This window comes from Ambystoma mexicanum, chromosome 8, assembly GCF_040938575.1.
Source record: "Ambystoma mexicanum isolate Mex_15411 chromosome 8, UKY_AmexF1_1, whole genome shotgun sequence".
NCBI lineage: Eukaryota > Metazoa > Chordata > Amphibia > Caudata > Ambystomatidae > Ambystoma > Ambystoma mexicanum.
In genome coordinates this window covers 521889776-521903029 of record NC_090929.1, presented here as the reverse complement: position 1 = coordinate 521903029, position 13254 = coordinate 521889776, and the positions used below count along the sequence as shown (strand labels likewise).

Sequence of the window (13254 nt, the reverse complement as noted above, 5' to 3'; positions counted from 1 at the left end):
ATGGCATTTTACGGTTGTTCAGCGATGCCGGTATTTACGGCATGCCGTTATCCATTATTAGCGCCTTCATGATGCCGGTATTTGCATGTCCGCTTGACTTGTGAAGTCCTCCAGTTACGGCATGCCGCTATTGCCGGTATGATGGGCTGCGTGCCTGCGTCCATGCCGCTATTAGGAGGCACTGTTATTTACGGTGCCGGTCATAGCAGTGTGCCTGGTCGGAATAGCCCGGAGCAGTAAGCGATGCTGGTAATCCTTTACCGGCATCGTTTTTCCCTTACCTCCAACCTCGGAATTACCCCCATTGTCTTCTGGAAACAAGTTTTCTAGCCGAATCCTCCAAGCTAAGCGGTTTTGTTCTTCTGATTGCCTTCGAGATGCTCTTGGTTGTGCCGCCTATTGATTATTCAATTGAGTAGATGTCATTTTAGGATTAAGATTTATTGAGGATTTTGTAATCACCTTTGGAACTGGAACTTGGGAGAGCTACCTTGTTGGATAAATTAGCGTCGATTCCAGGCCCAACATCCAAAGTGCCAATATTCTGCTTACTGGCGAATGATACCTTAGCTGGGTAAGCCACATTACCTGAACCCCCAGGCAAACTTGCATCATGTTTATTGGTCGCTTTTTGTTGGTTTTTTACTGAGTCTTCTGAGCTCTTTGAATCGATAGAATAAGTAGAAAATTCACATAAGTCCAAAGAGCCGTCCTGTATTTCACTTATTGGTTCCTCTGATTGTAGGCGAGCCCGCTTATTAGGGTTTTGTTTTTGGAGTTTAATGTGGTGTTCTTGTCTAGATTGAACTTCAATTGTGTTTACGTTAGCAGCTCCTTGTTCACAGGATTTTTTCTTCTCTTGTTTATGTTAAAAAAAGCTGAGTTTTTGTGGTGTTGACAGATTTCTGATGAATTTCTTTACATTTGCAGAGTTCTTTCCTCGCACCTTTTGGTCATTCGTACTTGGGACAGAAGTTAGAGTTTTTAACTTTGACACTGCTTTTAATGTTTTTGTTGAAGATAGTGTTTCGGCGGCGCCAGAAAAGATTGTAAAAGTCAATAGCTTTTTTCTACTAGAGGTTTCCTTTGAGGCAATGGCCTCAGTTAGCTGATCCGGCAGAAGAAAATCTTTTGTTACCACAGGCATTGTTAGCCTGATACGGTCCACAGTTGATCCATTTGGGATCAGATTCAGATCATTCACTCTGAGGTTGGAAATAGCAGTAATTAGCTGTTCATTGTCTCTTAGAATCGCTAGAGTCGTCTCCTTAGCACTCTGATGTTGAAACTCGGACATCTGTTTGTGCTGTGAAGTAGATTGAACTTGTGAAACTTGCAAACTCTCTGCATTCTGTGGGACGGCAACAGCCGTGGTAGGTTGCGTAATCTTATGGTCCTTATGCCTTAGTCATTTCATGCATTCAAGTATCGCATTCATGAGAGAAGAATTATCTTCATGTTGTCTAGCGGCTAGGTCTCCTAATCGATATTGCCATTGGGCAGAAGATTCTCTTTCTAGCCTTTTTTGTAAGGCGACTTTGTTTGCTCCATATTTTCCAATTTTTAAATTAGAGTATTTAGGTGTGCTCCTTGATCTTTTAATGAGTCATGTAGGGAATCACACAACTTTAAACGGCATAAGTGCTAGAGATGTTGCTGCTAGCACATTATTGTGGATTTGTATCCCCGCAGCCGCCGACAAGTTGGATTTCATATTTTGATCTTTGGTCGGCTCCGGGGAAAATGTGTGATGCGGGCTTCCTTGCAAGTGTGTCACAGAAGGAAACTGACAAATGTTATTTTGTGCCATGGCCTCTATAGAGTTGGTCAAGTTCTTGTTAGCTGGTACAGACAAATGAGCCTCTGAAGAATGTGGTGACTTATCCGCAAAGGTCAATCGTTTGCGATTGGAAGTACTGCCTTGATCCAAACTTTGAGAGAAACTCAACGATAGGCGGCATATGACGGTCACCTTCCTTCGTTTCATGAGTGCATGGCGTTGAAGACTTGTCCGCAGGTGTGTTGGAAAAACTATTGATCAGTTTCTCTTTAATTAAATGGTAATCGGCAGTCAGTCGCTTTATTAGTCGTGCCTCTCTCCCAACATGATCTATTTTACATGATCTGTGGGGCGAAATCTCATTTATGCGCCGTTTTGTCGGCTGTGCAGACGTCGAGACTTGAAATGTCCCTGCATTATCAATCGTGTCGACCTGAGACACTACTGTCTGCTTTTGATGCCCGAGGGCATAAACCAGCATCAGTGAATGGTTAGTGAAAAGATTACCTGTACGCACATCCAGGCCAGCGGAATGAGATTTGCGAGTTCCATATCAGAGGAGATGTTTTTTGCTGCACATGCATCACGTGTATTGGATCCTAGTTTAATTAACGATGTAATCGATAGGCCTTTATTTGGTGAATACGCATTTTCTGTATGATGTGCGTCATGTTCATTGAGGGAATGTAACAGTTCTGTATTGTTCTCAGTCGGTTTGATCGCAAGAACAAAAACAAAATTGGTTTTGCTGACAGCGTCTGAAGAGATGTGTATTTGCAACAGTTCAGTGTCTGTAACATCAAACGGTGATTGGAACGAGGACGTGTTCACTTCAATTATGTTAATGTCCGGTGCCTCTATGAGCATGGCCCTACATTTTCGTGAATATTGAAGTGAGCGTTCCCCATTTATATCGCAGACCCCCGCATTACCGCAGGTTTCCGCCGACAAACGGAATTCTAAACCATGTGACAGCAATACAGGTGCAACGGTAGCGACTAGTTCCCATCCGAGAAAAGGACCATAGCAACGGCCCGCCCACTCTTCAACACGTGGTCTGTGATGTCATCCCTGCTATTTCCAGCGGTTCCGGGGCACTTTCTTGCTCGGGATGCAGCGGGATTCGGGAAGCGGGAAAGCTGTGGCTGCTGGTGCAAGGGCACTGAATGCTTTCGGCTTGTAGTGGGCATTTTATTTTGAATACCGGAACGTTTCTATGAGATCCTGGAGCGTCGGACTTCGTCTGGGCAAGGCTCAGGCTGCAGGAGCAGCTGCAATCCGTGTGCTGTTGGCTGGCTGCAAATACAATTAGCATTTTCTTTCGAGATACCATGAACGTTCCTGCAAACCACCAGATTTCCACAGGGAAGCGGGAAATTGCATTTATTTTAAAAATCACGTTCAGCTATTCACCATGGAAGGTATGGAGGGCTAAGAAAAGGAACAGGGAGACAGTGGATTGTGGTGTTTAACTAATCAAAGGGTACTAATAGAGTAATTTAATCTTTCATGAGGGTGTGTTTAGGATGGGTGGTTTTAGAGGGGTCGACTGCGGCTGAGCATCTGTTGCAAGGGGAAGGAGCATCTTGTTATGAAGGGAGGATGGGGCATTATGGTATTGGTCTAGACTAGAGGGAGGGGTGGGGCATCTTGGTTGGGCCTGAATGGTTGGATAGGGCACGCTGGTGTAGGTCTGGTGGGATGGGGCACATTGTTGTGGTTCTGGAGGAAGGGGGCACATTGGTGTGTGTCTGGAGTGAGGGATAGGAACATAGTGGTGTGGATCTGGGGGGAGGGATAGGGACAGTGGTATGGGTTTGCAGGGAGGGTTGGGGTACATTGGTGTGTGTCTGAGGAGGGATGGGGGACATGGGTGTGGGTCTGGAGGGTGGTATGGGCCATCTAGGTGTGGGTTGGGAGGGTAGGATGGGGCATCTTGGTGTGGCTTTGGAGGGAGGTGGTGGGGCACATTCATGTGGGTTTGATGGGAGGGATGGAGCACATTGGTGTGGGTTTAGGGGGAGGCATGTGGCACATGGGTGTGTTTCCAGAGGGAGAGATGGGGCTCAGTGGGTCTGGAGGGTGGCATGGGTCATCTAGGTGTGGCTCTGGAGGGAGGGGGTGGGGCCACATTGGTGTGGGTTTGATGGGAGGGATGGGGCACATTGGTGTGGGCTAGGGGCAGGGATGGGGCACATGGGTATGTTTCCGAGGGAGAGATGGGGGACAGTGGATATGTTTCCGAGGGAGAGATGGGGCACAGTGGGTCTGGAGGGTGGCATGGGTCATCTAGGTGTGGGTTGGACGGGGCATCTTGGTGTGGCTTTGGATGGGGGCACATTGTGGGATTGGGGGGTGGTTCATCTAGGTGTAGGTCTGGTGGGCAGGATGGGGGCATCTTGCTGTGTGAATGGAGGGATGGTGGCATCTTGGTGGGGTCTGCAATGCATAGGGGCACGTTGGTGTTGGTCTTGTGGCACATTGGTGTGGGTTTGATGTGGGGGCTGGGCACATTTTTTTTGGGTTTGATGGGAGGGACGGGGACATTGGTCTGGGGAGGGATGGCCGCATATTGGTGTGGGTCTGGAAGGAGAGGATGGGGCACATTGGTCTGGGTCTGGGGCATACTAGGATGGGTGGTTTTAGAGGGGGTTGGCTGGGGCTATCTGCGTGTGATTCAGTATCGGCACCTGGGCATCTGTTGCAAGGGGAAGGGGCATCTTGCTATGTGTAGGGAGGATGGGGCATTATGGTATTGGTATAGAGGGAGGGATGGGGCATCTTGGGGTCTGGATGGATAGGGGCATGCTTGTGTGGGTCTGGCAGGAAGCGGCACATTGGTGTGGGTCTGGTGGAAGGGGCACATTGGTGTAGGGCTGGAGGGATAGGAACGTGTGGGTCTGAGAAGAGGGATAGGGACAGTAGTGTGGGTTTGGGGGACATGGGTGTGGGTCTGGAGGGAGAGATGGGGCTCAGTGTGTCTGGAGGGTGTCATGGTCATCTAGGGTTGGGAGGGTAGGATGGGGCATATTGGTGTGGCTCTGGAGGGAGTTGGTGGGGGGCACATTCGTATGGGTTTGATGGGAGGGATGAGGCACATTGGTGTGGGTCTGGGGGGATGGATGGGGCACATGGGCGGGTTTCAGAAGGGAGCGATGGGGCACAGTGGGTCTGGATGTGGCATGGGTAATCTAGGTGAGGGTTGGGAGGGTGGGATGGTGCATCTTGGTGTGGCTCTGGAGGGAGGGGGTGGGGGCACATTGGTGTGGCTCTGGAGGGAGGTGGTGGGGCACATTGGTGTGGATCTTGGCGGAAGGATGGTGCACATGGGTGTGTTTCTGGAGGGATAGATGGGGCACAGTGGGTCTGGTGGGTAGCATGGGTCATCTAGGTGTAGGTTAGGATGTTGGGCGGGGCATCTTGGTGTGGCTCTGGAGGGAGGTGGTGGGGCACATGGGTTTGTTTCTGGAGGGAGAGATGGGGCACAGTGTATCTGGAGGGTGGCATGGGTCATCTAGGTGTGGGTTGGGAAGTGGGACGGGGTATTTTGGTGTGGCTCTGGAGGGAGGTGGTGGGGGCACATTGGTGTGGCTCTCGAGGGAGGTGGTCGGGCACATTGGTGTGGATCTTGGCGGAGGGATGGTGCACATGGGTGTGTTTCTGGAGGGAGAGATGGGGCACAGTGTGTCTGGAGGGTGGCATGGGTCATCTAGGTGTGGGTTGGGAAGTGGGACGGGGTATTTTGGTGTGGCTCTGGAGGGAGGTGGTGGGGGCACATTGGTGTGGCTCTCGAGGGAGGTGGTCGGGCACATTGGTGTGGATCTTGGCGGAAGGATGGTGCACATGGGTGTGTTTCTGGAGGGAGAGATGGGGCACAGTGGGTCTGGTGGGTAGCATGGGTCATCTAGGTGTGGGTTAGGAAGTTGGACGGGGCACATTGGTGTGGCTCTGGAGGGAGGTGATGGGGCACATTGGTGTGGATCTTGGCGGAGGGATGGTGCACATGGGTGTGTTTCTGGAGGGAGAGATGGGGGAACAGTGTGTCTGGAGGGTGGCATGGGTCATCTAGGTGTGGGTTGGGAAGTGGAACGGGGCATTTTGGTGTAGCTCTGGAGGGAGGTGGTGGGGGCACATTGGTGTGGCTCTGGAGGGAGGTGATGGGGCACATTGGTGTGGATCTTGGCGGAGGGATGGTGCACATGGGTGTGTTTCTGGAGGGAGAGATGGGGGAACAGTGTGTCTGGTGGGTAGCATGGGTCATCTAGGTGTGGGTTAGGAAGTTGGACGGGGCATCTTGGTGTGGCTCTGGAGGGAGGTAGTGGGGGCACATGGGTGTGTTTCTGGAGGGAGAGATGGGGCACAGCGGGTCTGGAGGGTGGCATGGGTCATCTAGGTGTGGGTTGCGAAGTTTGATGGGGCATCTTGGTGTGGCTCTGGGGGAGGTGGTGGGGGCACATTGGCGTGGATCTGGGCGGAGAGGGATGGTGCACATGCGTGTTTCTGGAGGGAGAGATGGGGCACAGTGGGTCTGGAGGGTGGCATGGGTCATCTAGGTGTGGGTTGGGAAGTGGGACGGGCATCTTGGTGTGGCTCTGGAGGGAGGTGGTCGGGTCCCATTGGTGTGGCTCTGGAGGGAGGTGGTGGGGGCACATTGGTGTGTTTCTGGAGGGAGGTGGTGGGGCACATTGGTATGGCTCTGGAGGGAGGTGGATGGGGCACATGGGCGTTTTTCTGGAGGGAGAGATGGGGCACAGTGGGTCTGGAGGGTGGCATGGGTCATCTAGGTGTGGGTTGGGAAGTTGGACTGAGCATCTTGGTGGGGCTCTGTAGGGAGGTGTTGGGGGCACATTGGTGCGGGTTTGATGGGAGGGATGGGGACATTGGTCTGGGGAGGGATGACCGCATATTGGTGTGGGTCTGGAAGGAGGGGACGGGGCACATTGGTGTGGGTCTGGGCGGATGGGGGCATACTAGGATGGGTGGTTTTAGAGCGGTTTGGCTGGGGCTATCTGCATGTGATTCAGGATCGGCACATGGGAATCTGATGCAAGGGGCATCTTGCTATGTGGAGGGAAGATGGTGCATTATGGTATTGGTCTAGAGGGAGGGATGGGGCATCTTGGTGTGGTTCTGAGAGGAAGCGATGGTGCACATGGGTGTGGGTCTGTAGGGAGGGATGGGGACATTGCTTTGGGTATGAAGGGAGGCACAGGACACATTGATGTGCATCTGGAGGGAGGGATGGGGCACATTGGTGTGGGTCTGGAGGGAAGGATTGGGGCTCATTGGTCGGAGGACGGATGGGGGCATCTTTCTGTGTGGAGGGAGCATGGGCCATCATGGTATGGGTCTTGAGGAAGGGATTGTGCATCGTGGAGTCTGGATCGGAGGGGGCATTGTTGATATGGAATGGGCATATGATGGGGGCATGCGAGGGAATGGTGGAGCATGTGGGTCAGGGCTGGAGCGCTCTGGTGGGAAGGAAGGGGGCATCTGGGTGTGAATGGAGGGATGGGGTATGTTTGTCTGGAGAGAAGGATGTTGGTTTATTGGAGTGGTGGGAGCATGTGTGTGTCGAAGGGATGGGGTAATCGGGTGTGGGTATAGAGAGAGGGCGAATGGCGCCATCTGAGTGTGGAGGTAGAGATGAAGCATATGGGTGTGGCTCTGAGGGGTGGAGCATCTTGGTGTAGGTATGGAGGGACGGATGTTGGTGTCTTTGTGTGGGTTCGGATGGAGGGATGGTGGCATGTAGGTCAGGAGGGAGGTGGCATTTGAATCTGGAACGTGTTTGGAAGGAGAAATGGGGCATTTGAGTGTGAATGGTTTCTACTTGTGGGTGGGGGCATAAAGGATCATTAACAGCGGAGCAGCGGGAGGGAGAGCCGTGGGCCCGACCTCGGTTGCATCCCAGACGTGCACACCCACAGCCCGGGGCACCTCTCGCAGAGCGGTCCGGTGTGCGTGGTCAACCAGTCCCCTCTCCTCACTGAGCCCGCATCTGCGCTGGCCGGGGGGCGCACACTCCTCTCTCTGACCTGCCAGCGGCTGGGCATTGGTGGGCACACCCCGGTCACCAGGGAAGCCCTGACTGGGGGCAGCCGGGAGCCGAGGGAAACCTGACTGCTCTCGAGGGGTGCCTCCCCAGGCAGACAGGCACCCGGGCAAGCCAGGCATGAGCCATGGTGCAGCTGGCTCACTTGACGGTGGGCGCCAAGGTTCCAACCGCCCACATCTGTGTGTGAGCAATGGCCAGGCCCGCTGGCACAGTGGGTGACCTTCCCTCTTGCCCAGGTACCTGGAGCTGGGTCCTATGCGGCCGGGCTGGGGTTTGAAGACTCTAGTGGTCCCACCCGACCCCCTGTCTGTGCTGTCTCTGGCCTGCCTCGTTGTCCATCTCCCAGCCCCCCCTCCCAAAAGGGAAGGGGTCGGGGAAGGATGAGTGGATCGGGCCGTGTGAGCAGGTGGCGGAGCGGCCTACCTCCATCCCCCTGGGAAGCGCTGTGCTGCTGCAGCTGGCGGTCAGGCTGAGCACCTGGATTATTATTTTTTATTTTTTTGAAACCACAATGGTTTCGGCCGAGCTAGACAGGGAGCTGGGCTGTCCTGCCACAGCCAGCGCTGCCTCCCCCAACCTCTCCTGCACCGGCAGGGTCCGGCCGACGTCTAGGACAAAAAAAGTTGCCTGTGGCTCTTGGCGGTGGATCACTCGACTCGTGCATCGATGAAGAACGCAGCTAGCTGCGAGAATTAGTGTGAATTGCAGGACACATTGATCAACACTTCGAACGCACCATGTGGCCCTGGGTTTTTCCCGGGACTACGCCTGTCTGAGGGTCGCTTGTACATCAATCGCCCTGGGGTTCACTCCCAGGGGCGTGGCTGGGGCTGTCGCAGGGACCCCATTCCATTCATCCCCCTAAGGTCAGACCCCGATCAGCACCGTCGCTGGATCCTTGGATCTGGCGCGCAAGCTCATTGCCGACGCGTCCTGGTTTCCCCAGTTTCCCCACCTCATGCTGGTTTCGGGAGGGCCGGGTGGCCGACGCGCCCTGATGTGGTGGCAGCGGCAGCAGGCTTTAAAAAAGCCTGGTGCACCTTCACCCTACCCCGGGGCACCTGGCCGTGCTGTGTGTGGCTGTCTTTGGTGTCCCACGGCTGCCGGCGCATGATGACCATGGAGCACGGACCTTGTGACCATGTGGGCTTCGGTCACAGATTGGGACAGAATACACTTGCCTGCGCCAAGGGCTGGGGCAACCCCCCTTACGGGCCCGAGGCCAGCTGCCCTGAGCTTTGTGCTCCCCGACCACGGCCTCAGATCAGACATGGTGACCTGCTGAATTTAAGCATATTACTAAGCAGAGGAAAGGAACTAACCAAGATTCCCTCAGTAACGGCCAGTGAAAAGGGAAGAGCCCAGCGCCGAATCCCCATTCAGCAGCAGGCGTGGGAAATGTGGCGTACAGAAGACCGACTCCCCGGCATCACTCAGGGGGCTCAAGTCCTTCTGATCGTCTCCCCACGCAGATGGTGTTAGGCCGATAGCGGCCTCTTGCCCACCGGGATCAGGTCTTCTTGGAGTCAGGTTACTTGGGAATGCAGCCCAAAGCGTGTGGTAAACTCTGTCTAAGGCTAAATACGGGCGCGAGACTGGTGACCAGCAAGTACCGTAAGGGAAAGTTGAAGAGAGTTCAAGAGGGTGTGAAACGGTTGAGCGGTAAACTGGTGGGGTCTGTGCAGTCCACCCACAGGATTCAACACGGCAGGCAGGTTGGTCACCTGGAACGGTGGAGGCCCTTGTGGGTCTGCAGCGCAGGCACATCCAGCCCCAGCAGGGTGCATTTGGGAAGGCCCCAGGGGGCAGGTGGCTCTCTGCTCCAGCAGAGAGTGTTACAGCCCCCTGACAGCAGTTTTGCTGTGTCCACGGAGCTGAGGGAGATAGACCACCACCGGGCCCTTATCTGGCAACTGTCCTGGCCCCTCTTGGGGGTTGCTAGAGTGGCCACGGGAGACGGGGCTCCCGATGTGACTGTGGTGGACTGCCCTCAATACACCCCAACCACGTCGTGCTGCCGGGCGGGGAGGCCCACAAAGGGCGCCAGGGGTCGGTTAACCACCCGACCTGTCTGGAAACACTGACTAAGAATATAATGCCTGCCCGAGTCAGAGGGATGAATGAAACCCTGTGATGTAATGATGTTGAGGGCCGGTGCCCGGCGATTGCAGTGGCATCCTGTTGCGGTGGGCTCTCCACCGACCCGTCTCCCCCGCTCTGTCAGAGATGATGCATGAGCGTGTGTGATAGGACCCGAAAGATGGTGAACTCGGCCTGGTGGAGGTCCGTAGCGGTCCTGATGTGTAAATCGGTCATCCGACCTCGGTATAGGGGCAAAAGACTAATCGAATGATATAGTAGCTGATTCTCTCCGAAGTTTCACTCAAGATAGCTGGCGCACGGAAACCCCAGTTTTATCTAGCAAAGCGAATGATTGGAGGTCTTGGGGCCAAAATTATCTCAACCTGCTCTCAAGCTTTAAATGGGTATGAAGCCCGGCTTGCTGGCGTGGAGCCGGGTATTGTATGAATGTGCTCAGTGGGCAACTTTTGGTAAGCAGAACAGGCGCTGCGGGATGAACCGCACCCGGGGTTAAGGCGCATGATGCAGATGCTCATCAGTCCCCAGAAACGGTGTTGGTTGATATAGACAGCAGGACGGTGGCCATGGTAGTCGGAATCCGCTAAGGAGTGTGTAACAACTCACCTGTCGAATCAACTAGCCCTGAAAATGGATGGCCCTGGAGCATCAGGCCCATACCAGGCCAGCGTTGAGAGCCGCGGGGGGCTAAGTCAGGCGAGTAGGAGGGCTGCTGCAGTACGCACAGAAGCCCGGGGCGAGGGCCCGAGTGGAGCCGCCGCAGGTGCAGATCTTGGTTGTAGTAGCACATATTAAAACGGGAACTTTAAAGAATAAAGTGGAGAAGGGTTCCATGTGAACAGAAGTTGAACATGGGTCAGTCAGTCCTAAGGGATGGGCGAGCGCCGTTCGGAAGGGATGGGCTATGGCCTCCATTGCCCTCAGCCGATCGACAGGAAGTCGGGTTCAGATCCCCAAATCCAGAGTGGCAGGGACGGGCGCCCTTGCGGCGTCCAGTGCGGCAATGCAAATGATCCCAGAGAAGCAGGCGGGAGCCGCACAGTTTTTTTTTTTTTCTTTTTTTTGGGAAAAAACAATGTTTATTTTATATAACACACAATTCTTGGGACTTCCATCATCAGATTCAGCGTCAGAGTGTTACAATCAGCATTGTCCAGTCCCATGAAACTCCCTCCCCCCTAACTTGAGCCAATATGTCCATGTCATCATCCTGTGATTTTTCAGGCGGGTTTATCGTCGTCTCTTTATCCGTTTTATCATCGCTCTGATCAGACTGGGGGGGCCACTCATGGTAGCCACCAGCTGCCTCCATTCAATTAGGGGTCCTACCTCCTCCCCTCCCCTACAAACCGTGTCCCACCAAACAGCCGTTTCTGCCCCTGCCCATTTTAAGAGGTCAGCCCATCACAACTCTATCCTCGGCCTCTGGGCTGCCTTCCAGCACATTGCTATCCTTCGTTTGGCCAGGACATATGCTAGATGTTTCATTCTGCTTATGTGCTTTAAGTTACGTGGCCTAGGGAATCCCCCCCAGCATGCATGCCCAGGCCGACTCCACCTCCAGTGTAATACCGGTTCCTGCTAAGCGTGCCTTCACTTCTTGCCAAAACCGCCCCACCTCAGGGCAGGCCCAAAACATGTGGAGTAGCCAAGCCTCCTCCACCCCACACCTAGGGCATTTCTGAGTCGTATGGCCACCAAACCTAGCGATCTTACTGGGGGTGAGCTATGCTCTATGTGTGACATATAGTTGGATCTGCTGGAGCATTGCGTTCCGGGACACTTTTTTATATCTTTGGGCTCTTTTCCAGAGCCCATCCGACATGGGCTCTCCCACCTCATCCTCCCAAAGTTGTCTGTTGGGTCAAGTCCTTCCCCACCTTGGATCCCAACAGCTCGTATATGCGGGAAATCTCATGCCCACCCTCTGAAATATCATATATAGCCTCCATGGTGGCATCCGGTTGTCCGGTGAGCACCTCTGTTGGCCACTTCACTCGTACTTTCTTGACAATTCTGGTGTAAGTTATGTACTGCCCTTTATGCACCCCAGTATCTTCGATCAGGTTCGGGAACTCTAATGCCTCCCCTTCCAGCCATATGTTTCCCAGGGTGGCCAGGCCCACTGGTTCCCAGTACTTGCGGACCCCTTGTATCAGCTGGGGATCCTCTCCACATAGTGCTGCAAGCGGCACCTGCATAGAGTACGGAACCAGGTGTCCCGCAATCTGCCACGTTCTGTGCCATATCTCCCATCCCAGTACCAGCAGCCCCGCCATCCCCCGGACCCTCGACTTGGACAGCCACACCACTTCTTTGTGAAAGAAGGGGAGCAGTTCCCTGCACAGCAGCCTGCTTTCTGCCGTCTCCTCGCCAGACAGCCATCTTGCTACATACTGCAGCTGCTCTGCCAGATAGTATAGCTCAAAATTTGGCAGGTTGATCCCTCCCCTATCACACGAGTTCTGTAGTTTCCAGAGGGCCACCCTGTTCCTGGAGTTGCCCCAGATGAAGCTCCTACACAGGCTATGGAGGCTAGCGAAAAAGCGCCTCGGGATCCCATGCGGGATGTTAACAAAGAAATGCAACAGTCTGGGCAAAACTACCATTTTTAGCAGAGCAGCCCTCCCCACCATAGCCAGGGGTAACCTGGACCAGAATCCCATGCTGTTCTTAATTCCTTCTACTGCTTTAACCGTGTTGCGTGCATGTTCTTCTGCCATATGGTATATGTCAATTCCGAGATATCGGAACGACTTTGTGTGCCAGGGTAATCGGCAACACTGGCAGACTCCTAGGCAAGACAAGCTTGTATCTCCCCATAGGGAACACGCTAGACTTTTTGGGGTTAACCGCTATGCCAGAGAGAACGGCAAATTGCTCCATCATGTCTAGAATATATTGCATGTTCTCTTCTGGGTAGCGTAAATATAACAGTACGTCGTCCGCATATAAAGAAACAAGGTGCATGCCATCCGCAGTGCGAATACCTATCTCCTCGTATTGCTGTCTCAGGCAGGTGGCCAATGGCTCCAGTGCCCATATGTATAACATGGGCGACCACGGGCAGCCCTGTCTAGTGCCTCTGCTTAGTTACCATTTGTCCGAAATGATAGCACCTGTTTTGACCCTGGCGATCGGGGAGCTGTATAACATTGTCACCCACCTGAGGTACCCCGGTCCCATTCCATAGCCCTTAAAGGTCGTGATCAACTAGGGCCTTTTCACTGGCTCGAAGGCCTTGACCGCGTCTAGTGAAACTATTGCCAGTTCACCTGGGTCATTTTTTGTCTGGTCAAGGATGTGATGCAGTCTT

General features: G+C 53.8%; 1 protein-coding gene and 1 non-coding gene across 5 annotated transcripts in view; one reads left to right on the top strand and one right to left on the bottom strand.

Moving 5' to 3' along the window:
* The window catches only part of TNFRSF14 (TNF receptor superfamily member 14), a 661986-nt gene that overhangs the window by 180996 nt on the left and 467736 nt on the right, over positions 1-13254 (bottom strand). The gene's annotated exons all lie outside the window — the stretch shown is intronic.
* LOC138474861 (5.8S ribosomal RNA) lies at positions 8470-8620 on the top strand. Its single transcript, XR_011269091.1, has one exon. It is a non-coding gene; the product is annotated as a 5.8S ribosomal RNA (ribosomal RNA).